The 17,696-nt window shown below is 46.1% G+C and overlaps 1 protein-coding gene and 1 pseudogene across 1 annotated transcript in view; one reads left to right on the forward strand and one right to left on the reverse strand.

The window, feature by feature from the left end:
- LOC126282169 (teneurin-m) overlaps positions 1–17,696 on the reverse strand; it is a 1,262,550-nt gene that overhangs the window by 442,954 nt on the left and 801,900 nt on the right. The window lies entirely within an intron of this gene.
- Positions 487–604, forward strand: LOC126282651 (5S ribosomal RNA; annotated as a pseudogene).

Raw genomic sequence — 17,696 nt, forward strand, 5'->3', positions numbered from 1 at the left:
AAATTCAGCAGAATCGCAGTTTCCCCTTCTTACACCAGTCGCCAAGCAAAAGAACTGTCACACACAAGCTATGGCATGACTCTTGAGCCGAATTCTTGGCCGCCACTGGCCACTGCCCATGGTGGTATGCATTGTAACTATGTTGTAGTGGGTGTTATCAGTCGAAAAATTGGAGCAATGGTCTATCAACTGAAGTGTTTCAGGTTGGTTTGGGCTGCGTGGTAGTTTGTTATACTTCACCTTATGCACCGAACACTTAAATAAATTGCCATCTGAACACTCATTTCATGTACAATGAATGTTGCTTACTGAATTTTCGGTCGCAATGAAGTATTATTAATCAGGGTCCAGCTAGTATGTATCCTGAATCCTTGTGTCTCCTTCCTCCACCCTGGCTCAGACTTCGCCTCCTTACGGGCTGCAGACAAAGCTCCACCACATAAATAAGAAATGAGATTCAATTTACCTTCTTATATTATCTTCAAAGGCAACGGCCTTGCCGCAGTGGCTATACCGGTTCCCGTGAGATCACCGAAGGTAAGCGCTGTCGGGCGTGGTCGGCACTTGGATGGGTGACCATCCAGGCCGCCATGCGCTGTTGCCATTTGTCGGGGTGCACTCAGCCTCATGATCCAATTGAGGAGCTATTCGACCGAATAGTAGCGGCTTCGGTCAAGAATACCATCTTACGACCGGGAGAGCTGTGTGCTGACTCCATGCCCCTCCTATCCGCATCCTCGACCGAGGATGACACGGCGGTCGGATGGTCCCGGTAGGCCACTTGTGGCCTAAAGACGGAGGGCTTTATATTATCTTCAAAATTACAACTCAATACATGATAAGTCGTATACTGACTCTCCGTACTACGTACATAACAGATCTGATATTCAACTTGATAATAAACAATTACAATACATTTCTTATCTTTGACATTTCGCGTTCTTAGATTTTATGGGGATCTTTCTTGTGCACAACCCGCTCCATGGAACTCGTATCTCCACCTCAGCAGGTAGGATAGTCTGACTGCCCCCCTCCCCCCCCCCCCCCCCCCTCCCCACCGCTTGCGTACAGTCAGTCTCGTTAGCTCTGGTATCAGCACTTACGATTTAAAACACCTCCCAACATTGGGGTGCTCACCACTTATCGACTACTCTCAGTCACTAACATCTTATCTCTGACATTGAAGGACGTGATACCTCTCATTCAAGGAATGGGATATATCACTACACACAACTGCGCACAATTTTCTTTTGAAACCCCAGACGTACTGATGAATAAACGTTTATAAAAATCGAACCTCTACAAATCATTAATTTCGCTGTGTTCATATTTCATACTGTCAAGGTAGAGCTATAGAAGTAGGCCTTTAAGTGCCCAGCAACCTGTGGCGGAGTACAGTAAATACACCGGTCTTAGGCTGCGCAGCAGAATAAAAGGTCCACATTAGAAGGTGCGGCGCGAGCGTTCGCCCGGCGCCTGATCCCCGGCCAGAATCTCGCACAACCGACCCGCAGCTTTAAAGGGACAAAAGGCCCCGACTGTGCAGGCAAGCGGGCTGCACCTGGGTGCCGGCAACTTAGCGCGGCGGGAGCATAGGAGGCCGCCGGGGTATCTTGGAACAGTAACTGAGTTTGGTGCGCCAGGCGAGCGGGCGCGCGCGCAGGGAAACTTGCGAGTCCGCAGTTTAAATTAATTCCTGCCGGCAATCCCCGCTCCTGCGGCGGCATTCACTGCGCGCATTGTGTTGCCTGCCTCGGCGCCGCCTCCGCAGCGCTGCCTCCGCGAGACGCCGGATTTGGATACGCGCGGGACTGGGTTCCAATCCTTGTCCGACTCTACGAGGGGGCCACGCGGTATTGTTCCGCTGCAATGGCTGCGGACCGCCTCCTCTGCTAGCAACGGTCTTAGCTTAACGTACTTAGGCTAAATGGCCTCGTCGTATAGCGTAATGCACAGAACGTTAGCTTCCGTGGCGGAGAACTGAGAGAAGCACCACCAGAGGACGACTACATGTGACCTACTCGTACTGACTGTAAGGTTATTGATGGTTCTGGAGTCATTATGTTAATCATCTGGCGTGCAACATACACACTGAACAGCCAGAGAAACTAGTACAGCTGCCTAATATCGTGTAGGGCCACCGCAAGCACCCAGATATGCCCCATCACGACGTGGTATGGACTCGGCTATGTCTGAAGTAGTGCTGGAAGGAATTGACACCATGAATCCTGAATGAGATTTTCACTCTGCAGCGGAGTGTGCGCTGATATGAAACTCCCTGGCAGAAACACAGTCCAGTTTCCTCAATTCACTGATATTAAAAGGAAACGTGAGGTTTGAAGAATTAATTGTGGCCTTGCTAGAATTACAAGGATAATTTTCTGGACGTTTTGGGGACATTGCCAATTTTACGTGTATTTTAGCACTATTTTTGACGTCGTTTGCAGGGTTGAAAATGCGCGTGTGCATGTAAAGATGTGACTGATCGATATGCTTTCCTGCGAACCTGCAGAACTAGCACTCCTGAAATAAAGTATATTGCGGAGACATGGCTTAGTTACAGCCTGGGGGATGTTTCCAGAATGAGATTTTCACTCTGCAGCGGAGTGTGCGCTGATATGAAACATCCTGGCAGATTAAAACTGTGTGCCGGGCCGAGACTTGAACTCGGTACCTTTGCCTTTCGCGGGCAGGAGAGCTTCTGTAAAGTCTGGGAAGTAGGAGACGAGGTACTTGCAGAAGTAAAGCTGTGAGGACGGGGCGTGAGTCATACTTGGGTAGCTCAGTTGGTAGAGTACTTACCCGCGAAAGGCAAAGGTCCCGAGTTCGAGTCTCGGTCCGGCACACAGTTTTAATCTGCCAGGAAGTTTCACCATGAATCCTGCATGGCTGTCCATAAATTCGTAAGAGTATGAGGGGCAGGAGACCTCTTCTGAACAGCAGGTTGCAAGGCATCCCAGATATTCTCAATAATGTTCACGTCTGTGGACTTGGGTTGCCAGCGGAAGTGTTTAAACTCAGCAGAGTCTTCCTGGAGCCACTCTTTATCAATTCTGGACGTGTGAGGTCTCGCATTGTCCTGCTACTATTTAACAAGTCTGTAAGAATGCACAATGGACATGAATGGATGCAGGTGATCAGACAGGACGCTTACGTACGTGTCACCTAGCTGAGCCGCATATAGACGTATCAGGGGTCCCATATCACTCCAGCTGCACACACCCCACACCATTACACAACCTCCATCACCTTGAACAGTCCCCTCCTGACATGCTGGATCCATGGATTGATCAAGTTGTCTCCATACCCGTACACTTCCATCAACTCGATACAATTTGAAACGAGACTCGTCCGACTTGGCAACATGTTTCTGAAAGCCCGTATGGATGATGTTTCGTTGTATGGTTCGCACGCTAACACTCTTTCATGGCCCAGCATTGAAATCTGCAACAATGTGCGGAAGGGTTGCGCTCCTATCGCGTTGAACGGTTGTCTTCAGTCGTCGTTGGTAGGTATCTCTATAGCAAACAGAAATCTGCTAGTAGCAGTATTGCTGGCCCCTGTTTTGATCAGAACCGAGGTGGAATCTTCCTACACGTCGGTCAGGGGTCTGAAGATGGCGTAGTAAATCGCCGAAACTGGTAACGAAATAAAATAAGTTGGAAACTAGACGGGTGAAAGGTGTTTAATTTGACTTCCTGTTTCGAACAGTTGAGCCCCCAACCATATCTGAAAAGACGGAAATACAGAGTTAACCCAAGGCGTCGGATTTGTTCAGCTGTCGCAGCGCTTGTGCGTCATCTGGCAATTTAAAGTTGAAGCGTGGGCGAAAGCTTCGAATTCGAAACTCGATTACTACTCGCTGATTCTCGGGCAGCGACATGGTAATGTTACACAGCGACATGTTACACGCTACAATTAGGAGCCTCCTAGCGGCAGATGGGTGCAAATATATAGAACTGAAGAATAGAGATGTAGAATTTTAGTAACGTATGTTTTATTTAAAAAGGTTTAAGAGTTTTCACGTAAAAATTTCAGAGGCATTACTTTTCAGCACGCCCTCGTAGATGATAGCCACTCGTGCTGGCGAAACTTCATGTTTATTAAGGAACAGTCGTCGTCAGAAGTTCCTGAGGCTAAAGCCAACAGGGAGTACGCTAATGTAAGTTCTTTGCTAATCTATATCGAGCGACGTGTAGAAAGCAAATCACCTGTCAGGCAAGTTATGGCGAAGACTAATCGCCGATTTACCTCCTCCAACGAGTGCTGCACGACGCCTGCGGCGAGTGAAAGCGGAAGTACCGTCTCGGCGTCGTTTTGAAAGGTAACGCCGCTCTCCTCGGTTCTTCAAGGAAATTCTCGGGCTGTGGCCTAGTCTTTGGGCAGCGAAAATTCATCACCTCCTGTGGGAAAGTGGGTTGGGCGGTAGCAGTGAAGGGGAAGAAGGAACGGAAGGACATAACGGCCAAGGTAGCGCGAGTGAGCCTACGAAGAGGTGGAGCCACTGGCTGGGCGCGTGTGCTGCCACCACTTCGGTGTAATTAAAACCGCTTCCGCGGAGGCCCGCTGAGCGCCGCTCTTTTTAATTCCGCTGCGCAACATTTAGCAAAGCGTTGTCGGAGGGAGGGAGAGGGGGGCGGGGGGCGGGGGAGTGAGGTAGGGAGAGAGGTAGGTAGAGAGCGCGGAGCCAAGACCGCGGCGCGCGCGAGAAAGGGGCACCTTCCCCCGCTGAAATATTAAATGCGGTCGCTCTGCCACTCGGGATAAATGTCGACTCCTGCCGCCGCAGCCGCCGCAGAATGGTAACGCTATAAAAATATTTTTCAAAAAATTCTGCCTCTCCTCCTCTTGCTCCTGCCGACTGCGAACTAATTTCTCCGCAGCGTAAAGCCAGCGTTTATGAGTGCGTGAGTTCTCGGCCGCGGCTGGTTTCACCTGTGGAGAAGCGGCGCGGCTTCTCAGAGCGATTGCTGCGCGAGGTGCGTTTTCTTGAAGGAGCTGCTCTCGGGTGGCGGTTAGAAGGGGGCAGCGTTTCCACCGGCAGACTCGAGGGTGGCTGTCTGCAGGAGCGTTGCTTTCTGATTCTGCTCTTGCCGAGCCTAGAAAAGCTGGCAGCGTGCTTCAGCTCAAGGGCAGGTTTCCTGATTTAGCAAATCTGGGGCATGGTACTGTATTTCAGCTCCGCTTACAGGAGTAAACGTGGAGCTCCTAACGAGAGCGTACTTTCTCAATACGAAGTGGTCCAAGACGCCGACGTGAATATTTAAACGAAGGGACTCTCGACTCGTCTTTTGCGTCAGATTAATCGGACTAAGTTATTAGTCAAGGAATGAAATTATGCAAAGCGCAAGATGAAACTGTTGTGTCGGGGCCTTACTCTTATTCAGTCAGCAACTAACAATAGAGACAGGTTATGCCGGCAGAGGCCTTACAGGGAAGAGCTCTTCTGACGACAGGCTGCTGAGAGCCACAATCCTCCCGGCCAGCAGATGACAACCTGTGCTGGAAGAGGTCACTGGCCCCGTAAACTATATGTCTGAAAGTGTGTACCCGCAATATTCTAACGCCTGGGCAGTATTTAAGCCGGCACCCAGTCGGTAATTGATCAGTTCGGTCAAGTGAGTTTCCTAGGATAGGCGCCAACTGAAAATGCATTCCCACAATCAGAACCTCACTCTGGGACTACCACTATCACGACGCCACCATACAAGTAGGCATTCGCCTCCAGCATCTGCCAGCTACCGACATACACTATTTGTGGCCTCTACACCGAAGAGATGTGGCTTCTGACACTGTAACTGGCCAATGGACTGTGCAATATTTTTCTATGCTTTTCATCGACAATATGCCAAACTTTAAATTTTGTGTGTCCTTTCAGTACTTTAACTTTTGTTTATCCTCTCGCGACTTTACCTTTTGCACACCCCTTTCGGATCTCGATGGTACAACACTTAATGTATGGTCGTTGGATTTTGGAACTTCCAATTTACTGCAACACTTTGAGGCCTTCAGCTTTAAGATATTACTACTGGCCGGCCAGTGTGGCCGAGCGGTTCCAGGCGCTTCAGTCTGAAACCGCGAGACCGCTAAGGTTGCAAGTTCGAATCCTGCCTCGGGCATGGATGTGTGTGATGTCCTTAGATGAGTTAGGTTTAAGTAGTTGTAAGTTCTAGGGGACTTATGACGTCAGATGTTAAGTCTCATTGTGCTCAGAGCCATTTGAACCATTTTATTATTTTTCTTTCAATATTCGGATTGTGACTTGTTTTCAGTTACAGTGTTCCAAACTAACTCCCACTGGAGAAGACTGTTTATGTGTTTGCAGTAAACTTCATATTCATTTTCTACCTGGGTATTTTTCCTACACCTTCTTCGGCAGACGTATCAAAAACAATCCGTGTTGCTGCCTTAAAATAGCACACTTTCATGACATGCAATTTGTGATAGGAATATAAATAAATATGACATTCTCGCAATTTTGGTACAACAAATCGTACCAATAACGACGCGTTTTCGAGACAGTCTCAATGTGCTGGTGATTTGAAACAGCATGTATTCATAGGGTGTAAGTTATAACATAAAATCCACCAAATTTGGGCTTCAAATGAAATCGACGAAATCCGACATGGTGTCTCCCAATTTCTATTTGTGGCCCACAGATCGTTCTTGCATCTTATTGGTTCAACGTTTCGCAAAATATGGCAGAACTCATGCTGTGTTTAAAACGCAGCAGTACCTCTTCAATGTGAAATAACAGGATGTGACGTCACAAAACTCGTACAGCTCCACGTAAACATAAGGTAAATCGTCCCATGTGAGGACGACTTACGAATGCGTGTGGCGTGATCGCGAATGTGTCTCCGGCCGCCTCTGTGGAAGCTCCAAAACGACAGACAAAAAGGATCGTTTCAAACTGTGAGGGTTGTGCCTGGCTATCTCAGTAGGTAAGAGCATTGCAAGCGTTAGGTAAGGTTCCGGTTTCAAGACCAGGCTCGGCACATTGTTTTAATCTGTCAGGAAGTTTCGACTGCATCATTCATAGCAGTGTCACATTTCAGAGATCGATTGCGCATCTGAACCACCTATTTCGGACAGATCCATAGAGTTTGAAAAAAAAAAAAAAAATCTTCTGACGGTTTCAAGAAAGACTGCTAACATTTACAGAGAAACAAAGCATTACTTTCAAGTTGTGTCAATATACTGAAGACTGTATCCGTAAAGGCTACATCCATCAGTCTACATCAGATTAAAAAGGTCAATCAGGCAAGGACAGCCCAGGTGATCAATACTTTTTAGCTCTACAAAAAGTTTTCAGTTCACTGAAACACCATTGCCGAATGAAGCATTTCTCCCGTTAGTGACAACAAAAACAGCACCGGCAGCAGCAGGAAAAGTTATATGAGAAGATTAAAGCCAGTACTTTTGCATTTAGCTTGACACTTGTTTTTTCACTTGGGCAGGCTGCTATAGAAATTAAAACTGGTTTACAAACCATTTTTCTGCGAGTAAATTTTAGAACTGGTCCATTGACTGTTGAGTTTTTGGTTTCAACGACCATGTACATGGTGTTTCAAAAATACTTTTACAACCTGGGGGACAAGTTCCTTACACCATAACAATAAGGAAACTGCATAAAAACATATGTTCGAAAATCGTTCATTTATGTGTTATTAATGAAACTTGACATTCAACGGCTTTCCAGGTACGTCCCATCGTCTTCAGTTATTCTTGCACCCATTTGAATTATTGTATCCTAAACGGCGTTGTCTTTCTTTACATTCGTTTGTATTCAACGCTTCCATTAAGTAGATGTGCTAAAGGCAGCGAGTTAACTGAAAATGCTCCGTTGGAAGATGGCAAGATATTCACTTTGTGAGCAGAGCAGACATGACTTTTATGCAGGGCCGAGCGATTGGTGATAGACACGAGGCCGCATGATTGTCTCATACCGAAGGCAACCAAGTTATTCAACATTTGGTGCTACGATTCGTCACTTAGCCGAGACTGGATCCGTAGCACCACGGACTGTTCAACGATGCGGACCACGCGTCGCTCGTATGCCAGACAAGGAAGTGCACGATCTACTGCCCATCAAAGAGTTGGCAGGTATCTGAACAAGAAAAGCGACCCAGGCATACGTTACAGTTTGATTTTCAGCATGGAGGACAATTTACGAGCAACTCATGTATCTGTATCATCTTAAACTTCTGGAAGGTCTTACGCCTACCGATCACTCACCTCAGGAGAACACAAAATGGTGATACGGTGTTCTCCTCTTCAGTTTTATTTGCAGACGAGGCAACATACGGAAGAAATGGAAAACAAATTTCCACAACTAACACTTACGGGCCGATTGCAGTGCTCATGCTACAGTACGGGATAGGTATGAGCATCTGTTTAAGATTGAGCCGTGAGCTGGGATTGTAGGTGACGGTTAGGTCCTTATATTCTGCAGCACATCTCCAAGACCTACTAGAAGATGTGTCCTTGCAAATAAGAAAAACAATGTGGTTTATGCATGATGGAGCTCCAGCACATTTCCGACTTAGTGTTTTCGAGATGCACTGGCTGGTGCCTACCATCATAGATGGACGGGTAGAGTAGGGCTAGTTCCACTACCTGCACATCCTCCTGATTTCAGTCTTTTGCATTAATGTCTCTGTGGGCACCTTAAGCAATTGGTCTGTGCAGCAGAACACACGAATGTACAAACATTTCATCTACGTGTTATGGAAACCTAAGAAAACATTCGAAAGCGTCAGGGAATATTTGAAAGGGCGTCTTTCGAGCATTTATTATGAGTTCGTGTGTTGATGAGCTCCAGTCACCTAGATTGTAAACTTTCATTAATAACTAAAAACGAAGAATATTCATACATATGTTTATATAAACTTTTTTCCTTTTTTGGTGAAAGGAACCTGTCTCCAAAGTTTGTAAATATATTTTTGAAAAACCTGTACACATACCACTAAAAATCTCTGTCGTGTGTAATGTGTAATTTAAATAATATTTCATTATACTTTCTTGCTGTCAAGGTGGTCTATTAATAGATTCCGAAAACAGAATTCAATTAACTGCCTTAATGGGTGCATCATAAATAAGAGCTCTTCGGTACATCGATATCAGCAGTTGATTGTCATTCTCGCTGTTTATACTTGCGCCTCACTGCATGTGAGGCTTGCACGCTAAAACAAGTTTACTTTCTAGTCAGCTCACACAGTTTTGCAACCCATTTCGCTTGATTAGTCTGGTGCTTTTATATCATATTATTTAATTTCTCGCTCAAACGCAACTTGTGTTTGCATTTTTGATAGCATTTGGAATGCTACAAACACATAATTTGTGGAAACATTTGTCTGTTACAAAGCGCTGTTTGCTAATTAATTTTTCTGCCATAGCTGTTATGACATTCCACTAACCGGACACGATTCCGCTTGTCAGTTGCCTTTTATTATTTGCATCATCATTTTTTAGTCCCTTCTCAACGGTCAGTGGAGCAGGTGTATGCAGAAATATTGAAATAAAGTTAATTCAGTTAACAGCATGTTATAATTGGATGCAGTCACAGTGCAGGTTACGTCACGTGGTGTCAGTACGTACGAATGTAGCAATAGTATGCAATGAAAGTGCTTGTGGCGCATTGAAAAAAATAAAAAGAACTGGTTCCAAACGGTCGTTGCAAGGTGTAGAAACGCTTGCATTTTCCATGTCGTCGACGTGGGAGTCATTAACGTCGAAACAAGTACTCGAAAGGGCAAGAATGCGGGCAGTGAGCTGAAGAGGCGTTGGGAAACTATTGAATCCTAAACCGACGATGTTCCGACTCTAATGATTACACGGACGACAGGATTTCAAACACAAATTTTGTTCATTCGTTCTTCTCTGGTCTAGGCTGTTAAGGGAAAACATAAATCACGATTACCGAATACGTTTTGCCATTCGTGCACCCTGGTTCGTCGTCGAGTACACCATCGCAGGCGCTCCTGCTTGTGATGCAGCGTCAAAGGTAACCGCAGCCAGCCGGCCGGGGAGGCCGGGCGGTTCTAGGCGCTAGTCTGGAACCGCAAGAGCGCTACGGTCGCAGGTTCGAATCCTGCCTCGGGTATGGATATGTGTGATGTCCTTAGGTTAGTTAGGTTTAAATAGTTCTAAGTTCTAGAGGACTGATGACCTTAGAAGTTAAGTCCCATAGTTCTCACAGCCAGGGTAACCGCAGCCACGGTCTCCGAGCTGACAGTCCGTGCTGCTGCAAACGTCGTCGAACTGTTCGTGCAGATGATTGTTGTCTTGCCATCGTCCTCATCTGTTGACTCAGGGATCGAGACGTGGCTGCACGAACCGTTACAGCCACGCAGGTAAGATGCCTGTCATCTCAACTGCTAGTGATAAGAGGCCGTTGGCATCCAGCAGCGGCGTTCCGTATTACCCTCCTGAACCCACCGATTCCATATTCTGCTAACAGTCAGTGGATCTCGACCAACGCGAGCAGCAATGTCGCGATCCGATAAACCGGAATCGCGATAGGCTACAATCCGACCTTTACCAAAGTCGGAAAGGTGATGGTACGCATTTCTCCTCCTTACACGAGGGATCACAACAACGTTTCAGGCAACGCTGGTCAACTGCTGATTGTGTATGAGAAATCGGTTGTGAACATTCCTCATGTGAGCATGTTGTAGGTGTCGCCACCGGCGCCAACCTTGTGTGAATGCTCTGAAAAGCTAATCATTCGTATATCACAGCATCTTCTTCCTATCGGTTAAATTTCGCGTCTGTAGCACGTCATCTTCGAGGTGCAGCAATTTTAATGGTCAGTAGTGTACCATTCCGCGTTGAAAGTCTGTTAATTCGCGTCGTGTAGCCATAATCAGATCGGAGACCTTTCCACATAAATCGTCTGACTACAAATGACACCTCCGCGAATGGACTACTCTTTTTGCCTTGTATACGCGATACTACCGCCATCTGTACATGTGCCTTTCGCTCTCCCATGATTTTTGTCACCGTTGTGTACATAACCGAAAAGCAGGCATTGTACGGAATTCTAAAACTCAGACGCTACATACGAAGTAGAAAATTAAAATGTGAGACACGCCAGTCGCTATAGCTGTAACTGCCAAAAGTTCGAGTATCCCGTTTCTCTTTTTGAATCAGCTCTGTGACTATGGTTACTGAGTGAGGTTTTTGTTATTGTTACGGGACGGTGTAGCTCTCTCTACGCGTTATTCCACATCACACGACCTGAGTATCTGCAAATACTGACGCACAGAACGGAGGCAGGCGCCTGCAAGAAGCGCGCTATCCGCCGGGCGGCACAGTCTTTGTTCTCCTGTTAGCACGCCGAGAGCAGAGGCGAGTGCGGGCAGAACAGCACGACCCCGTGGCCTCTCTGGAGCACTTCCGCGCTTTTCCCGCGAGAAGCGCGTCGACAATAATTAATTAGACGGGGAGCAGCAGCTGGAGCTGCTGGTTTTTGCTGGAAATCCAGCCAGCCTCTGGGGAAGGCAACTACGAGGCCTCGCCCGCGGTCGCCTCTCGTAAGGAACGCCAGATCCGCCAACTTAGGTGAAAGCCACGATGACGCACACGCTTCTGACACTTCTCTTCATCTAGTCAAGTTGTGACGAAGAGACTTTCTGAGAACATACGACGTTCGTGGCGCGGCCACAATAGCTATACTAGCCAGTCACGTCACAAAGAAAGGTATCAAATTAAAACTAATTTTATAATTTCAACCACAGATTGGAGCTAACTACAGATTTACAAACTCACTGTTGACAATCTGAGATCTATGGGACTATTAATAAACAAAATGGCTCTGAGCACTATGGGACTTAACATCTGTGGTCATCAGTCCCCTAGAACTACTTAAACCTAACTAACCTAAGGACATCACACATATCCATGCCCGAGGCAGGATTCGAACCTGCGACCGTAGCAGTCGAGCGGTTCCGGACTGTGCGCCTAGAATATTAATAAACAATTCATCAAACTGAACCAATCATTTTATGCTGTTAGATTAATTTTCCCCAGCCAGTTAGTATCATCGAGAGATTGCTTACATGGAGGACTATCAAGTGGAGGGGGCAGAGTAATTTTTATACAATCCCCATTTGCTTAACGTAGAAAAGGCTGAGTAAGACGAATTTCCATTACGGTATTTGGTCGTTACATTTGAATGTTAGCTGAGGCCGCTCGTCGGTGGCGTTGCATTACCAGTCACCTCTAGTTCGAAGAGAGTCCAAGAGACCCGACCGCGCCCCGGGCAAAGCTGCACTTACGCTTCCGCAGACACATGTCCATTGTTTTCTATTGTCAGTGTCATAATGAGCTTGACCACTAAGCTAAACGTTTTACGCCTTTTTTTCTTCTATCAGCATCATTTCTAACAGTGCGTGGTCAGACTTTCTTTGCTTCTTGCGTCGCAAAATGGTGTCTATTCCTTCGGACATGTCCAAGAGAACAGATAACAGATATACATAATTAAGGCGAAGACGGCCATTGGTCGCTTCAGTGCAGGTGCACGCCGAGCTCGAACAGTTATGCAAATTGGGGACACGCTGCAAGTAATGAGGCTAATGAGCAGGGGCACTGCATCAGTAGTGTGTGGGAAGGTTGAGAAATTGGGCCGGCCGGAGTGGCCGAACGGTTCTAGGCGCTACAGTCTGGAACCGCGCGGCCGCTACGGTTGCAGCTTCGAATCCTGCCTCGGGCATGGATGTGTGTGATGTCCTTAGGTTAGTTAGGTTTAATTAGTTCTAAGTTCTAGGGGACTGATGACCTCAGAAGTTAAGTCCCATAGTGCTCAGAGCCATTTGAACCATTTTTGAGAATTTGGGGTTGACAGGAGGTATGCTAGAGTAGTCAGCGCGATTGTAATGATCACTGTGCCCGGATGCACCTGCCTAGTAATTAGCAAACCCAGGTTCGAATCCCAGTCTTGCACATAAATTAATTCTCACTGGCAGCTGAAGTCTTGAATTCCTTTGTGTCTTGATTTATAGTGGCTGCAGGGCCAAAATAGTATCGGTTATTTCTTTGTTTTGGTTGACACTTTCTTTAAGAGACTATTTGTCCTTCGGTGCTCTAATGAGAAACTATGGACTTTCAAAGTGTGTGGACTTATTTGTCTTACTGACATAAGCTATTAACACGATCATTTACATCTTCGCTATCGACAGCTTAAAAGTCATGCGAGCTATGTGTTTCCGCATTGGTTTCAACCGTCTGACTGCACCGTCACTACTGCGTAGTGACCGGTCAGAGCTACCGTTGTTGTCTCCCCTGAAATGCCAACTTCTTTTAAGCACACTCTGCCTCGCAGGTTAGCCATCCGGGAAGAAGGCAAATTATAAAGAATTCTCATAGCCATAGCTTACAGGATTGTTTCCAGAGTGCAGGAGAACTACTGAGGAGTTTCGAAGGTAGAAGATGAGGTACTTGTGCAGATAAAGCTGTGAGGTCGGGTCTTGAGTCGTGCCTCGTTAGCTCAGTAAACAAAATTTCCGTTTTGGTGTCCCAGTCCAGCATACAGCTTTAGTCTGTAAGGAAGTTCCATACTGCTGAGAGTGGCGTAGGATATGCAAGATACGAGAATCACTCTCCCAAATAACTAAGCTGTTTAGGGGGCAAACGACTGCCAGCACGCTTGTGTAAAGCACTAAATTTCCTTGCTTTCACTGTCGAGTTCATTGAGAGCGATGTAATTTGTAGAAAACAGTAGGTTTCATGATTCGTGTGGAAAGTGTGTGCCTGTCGTGTGATTTCTAATTGACGTATGTGAAGCACTCAAGTAACTTTCTTTTTTCGTTTACCCCGCAAATATCTGTATTTTGAACCAATTTTAATGCACTACTCGTTTCGTGGCTTATAAGCACATCTCAAGTGCTTATTTGAACAACAAGAGATAAACAATGATAATGATTGGACCCCCATACATGAAAGTAATGCCAAAAGTTAGTAAAAGATATAGCGGGGAATACAGAAGGTCCACTTCGGTAGATGAAGCCATAATATCCGTAATATCCGTCCGTGGAATCCTTGGTAAAAAATGCGCTACTACAGTAGCCAGGAACCACAGTAACCAGTGACGGTCTGGCGCTAAGCGAATCCGTGGAGAAGTTAGCAACTCTTCATTGAATCTCATCTGTCTTTACCGTCAATCCAACTTCATAAAAGTCTGAAACCGAATAAAAGTGCTCCATAATCATTCGAACAGGTGGTTTGTTAACTACCTCTTTGCTATATTACACTTCCTTTTGATTCTTTCGATAAATGATAGTCTATCATTTACCTTCCTTATGGCTGTACTTATGTGGCTATTGTTCATTAAAACACTCTGCATAGATTGTAAATTCTTCCTGGATGTCAGCTGGCGGACCTTGGTCAAATCTCGTAAAACAGTCATAATAGGCGTCACCACCATCACTTTGATGTGTTAGAGAGGGTTCAAAGACTCATTGCTTCAATAGCAGTGACAACTGCTTAGAGAAATAGAGCTGCATCAAAATTTGAACACTGAATTGGGAAACTGGTGCTTTACAGTTCCTGTAGAAGCACCACAGAAACAGCAGTGTAATAGCTGTAGGAAAGTCTGTTCTCGTCTGGATAGTATTTCCTACCGAAATAAATTTTCTGCCTCCCAACATAGTGCACAATGACAACACGAATGAGCCAAAGCACTTTTCGTCGCCAGGTACACCTGCGCAAGCTAAAACCTCGCATTTAGACAGCGGACGAATTATAAGGTGCGTCCAGCGAAACCCCCTGTTAATTAAGTGTGAAATAGCCGGCAAGGTGACGGGGCGTTTGATAACTGTGCGTGAATAAAACCTACGACGTCAGACCCCTACAAATAAAAAGACAAAAAGAGGCAAAAAAAAAGTGCAGAGGTCTTGGACGCTTTTACCGTTGACGGTACGAGCGAGATACACGGCGCGCGCGAATATGGCCTTTTTCGATGCGTACAACCTTTTTAATTAAGCCGTCCGCTGCGCGTTATAGGAGGTCGTGATGGTATATGAGCCATGAAATGAGTGGGCTCATAGTTTTACGCCGCTTACACATATTTGTGCTATTAAAGAGTATTCCTGCCGCAGGCAGCTGCTTCTCTGGCTTGCCGACTCTCTCTCTCTCTCTCTCTCTCTATCTCTCTCTCCCTCCCCCTCCCCTCCCCCTCTCTCCCTCCCCCGTCGTGTAATTTAACGCGGCGGCGCCGGCGCCGGCGGGGTTTGATAACTGGTGGCGACGCCACCCACCGTGATGGGAGAAGCACGACGGCCGCGAGCCCCGCGTTGAATTTGTTATATTTTTTCGGTTCCCTCTCGCGCGAGGAACGCTACCCGACACGGTGTTAGCGCTCCTGATAACGTCAGGCGCACTCCAAATGTACGGCAACCGCCCGCTGCGAAGCTTTGCGAACGTTTCTCCTATCTTCTTCCCACTCCAGCTCGCCGTTATGCTTGCGTACACAACAACCAAAAATTATCTGTACTTCGACGGACAGATGAGAGGCTGAACCGCAACAGAGAATGCAAGCAACAGGAGGGGGAAAAAATAATAATTTCTTGTCAGTTTGTCATCGCCATTTAATTTAGCAAGATAAAGGATAAAGAACTTGGCACAATCTGCATGAGATACTTCGCAACAGGATACACAGTGATAGGGACTATAGATATCTTACTACTATTACTCTCTCTCTCTCTCTCTCTCTCTCTCTCTCTCTCTCTCTCTCTCTCTCTTTCTCTCTCGTACACACACACACACACACACACACACACACACACACACACATGGACCTTGCGGACTGGCGCTCTTCAGTTTTCTTCAATGTCGTCCCTGCTCCTAATTTCTCTCCCTAATGATTTCATAGATGGTAATAAATCTTTACCTTTGCGAGCATCTGTGACGTCAGTTCGTAGTTTTGTTGATTCTGCTGTGTGCAACGCTATTAGCTTCCGAGGGAATTCATCTTTTTAAACTCGAATGAATTCGTTCATCAGCCATGTTAACAGCCTGCTATTCCTAGTGAGAGCCCTGGTTTGTGTTCATTTACTGCGCTTCATTTCAGTCGTGTGTTATAGTTTCTGGCGTGTAACCGCTATTGGCAACGGTTTGGCCTACTTTCCTCTAGCGGGCATTAGAAGAAATTTGGAGATGACGGTAATTTCGCTTCCCTTGCAGTTCCCATTTCCGTGCAGTTGACGAAATTTGGAACTGTTATCAAAAATTAATTTTATTTGCAATTTATACAGATTATTTTACTTTTACCTATTGAAAAAGGCAAGCGAAGACAAATGGGTGCGTTGTACACAATGCTTGGTTTATTATCGCGAAATTTGTTCTTCATGTACCCAGTCTTACAAATTCATATGTGACATGTTCGGACTGCTGTAAATAACTTGAAAACATTTTTCTTTCATGGCTTTCAAGTGATTTATAACGGTGAACGTGTTTTGGAGTGTTGTTGTGGAAAAAATACATTAAATTAACTGCATTTTTGAGAATCTTAAGGTGGACGAAACTGCGAACACTTTTTTTGTTCATCTGTTTTCGCAGCGTTGACGCTTATGTCTAATACTGGTTTTAGTATGTTATGACAATGTTATTGAAGTTGCCTACAAGTGGAGAATAAATTCAGGAACGTATATACCAGTTTTTAGCCTTTTCCATATCCTTTCAGGGCTGATGCAGGTCCTAAGCTACTAAGGTGACGAAAGTTGAGTCCCTACCCCACAGTTGGGTCGCAGTTAATTTACTTGGCATAGCTTGAAAAAACTGAGGCGCCGCCCGAATCTGATACAAGAGACCGTGGGAGCAGGAGCGTTCGGATTATCTAGGCGAAGTTACATCAAGTGCTTCCTCCTGGTACGACAAGTATCATCACCGAGCCTTCAGTGCGGTTACCACATGCTACAACCGAGCGGAGGGTCGAGACACCACCATTGACCAGTAGGAGAGCAGTGCCGCTGCGGGCTGGGTGACCTGAGTGCGCCGTCCGTTGCCGTTGTGGCCGAGCGTTAAGTCCCATAGTGCTCACAGACTTTTTTTTTTTAACCTGAGTGCTTCACACCCGAGCTTGTAGCCTTGTTGAGCTTTACATGACAGGGACACGGCCTTGGAAAAAGAAGAATCCGCCAAGCCAGTATGAATTCCACCCATTTCTAGGCAGAGGCATTGTGTCTGCCAGCTACTAGCTTCTAGGGGGAGGGGGGACCCACGACAATCTACATGTCTACGAGTCTACAACTTATTAATAAAGAAAACAAATTTCCGTTAACAGTCCACGATCATCACGAATATCTGTTTCTGTAAAACCGCCTTGTCTGTCTGTCTGTCTGAACACGCTAATCTCCAAAATTACTAGGCGATTTTTCATGGGTCTTTCACATGTAACTTGAGTTTAGCAACATAAAGTCTTTATTTTTCCCGTTTCGACACGTGAAATTTTCATACGATGCGCCTGCGTTTCTAAACTAGGAAAAAAAACGGCACTAGGTTATGAAGGCAGACGCATTTGATGTTCGTAGTTAATAAACGTAGGGAAAGAGCAGATGAACTAGTCTAGTGAGTGTTGAACGGGAACACTTTCTACCGAGTGTAGCTGTGTCCCTGGAGTCATAGATGCTCAGAATACGGGTGAATAAAAGGTGCGTTATCGTAGCACACTGGACTCGTATTCGGGAGGACGACGGTTC

Source organism: Schistocerca gregaria, chromosome 7 (genome assembly GCF_023897955.1).
Source record: "Schistocerca gregaria isolate iqSchGreg1 chromosome 7, iqSchGreg1.2, whole genome shotgun sequence".
Classification (NCBI taxonomy): domain Eukaryota; kingdom Metazoa; phylum Arthropoda; class Insecta; order Orthoptera; family Acrididae; genus Schistocerca; species Schistocerca gregaria.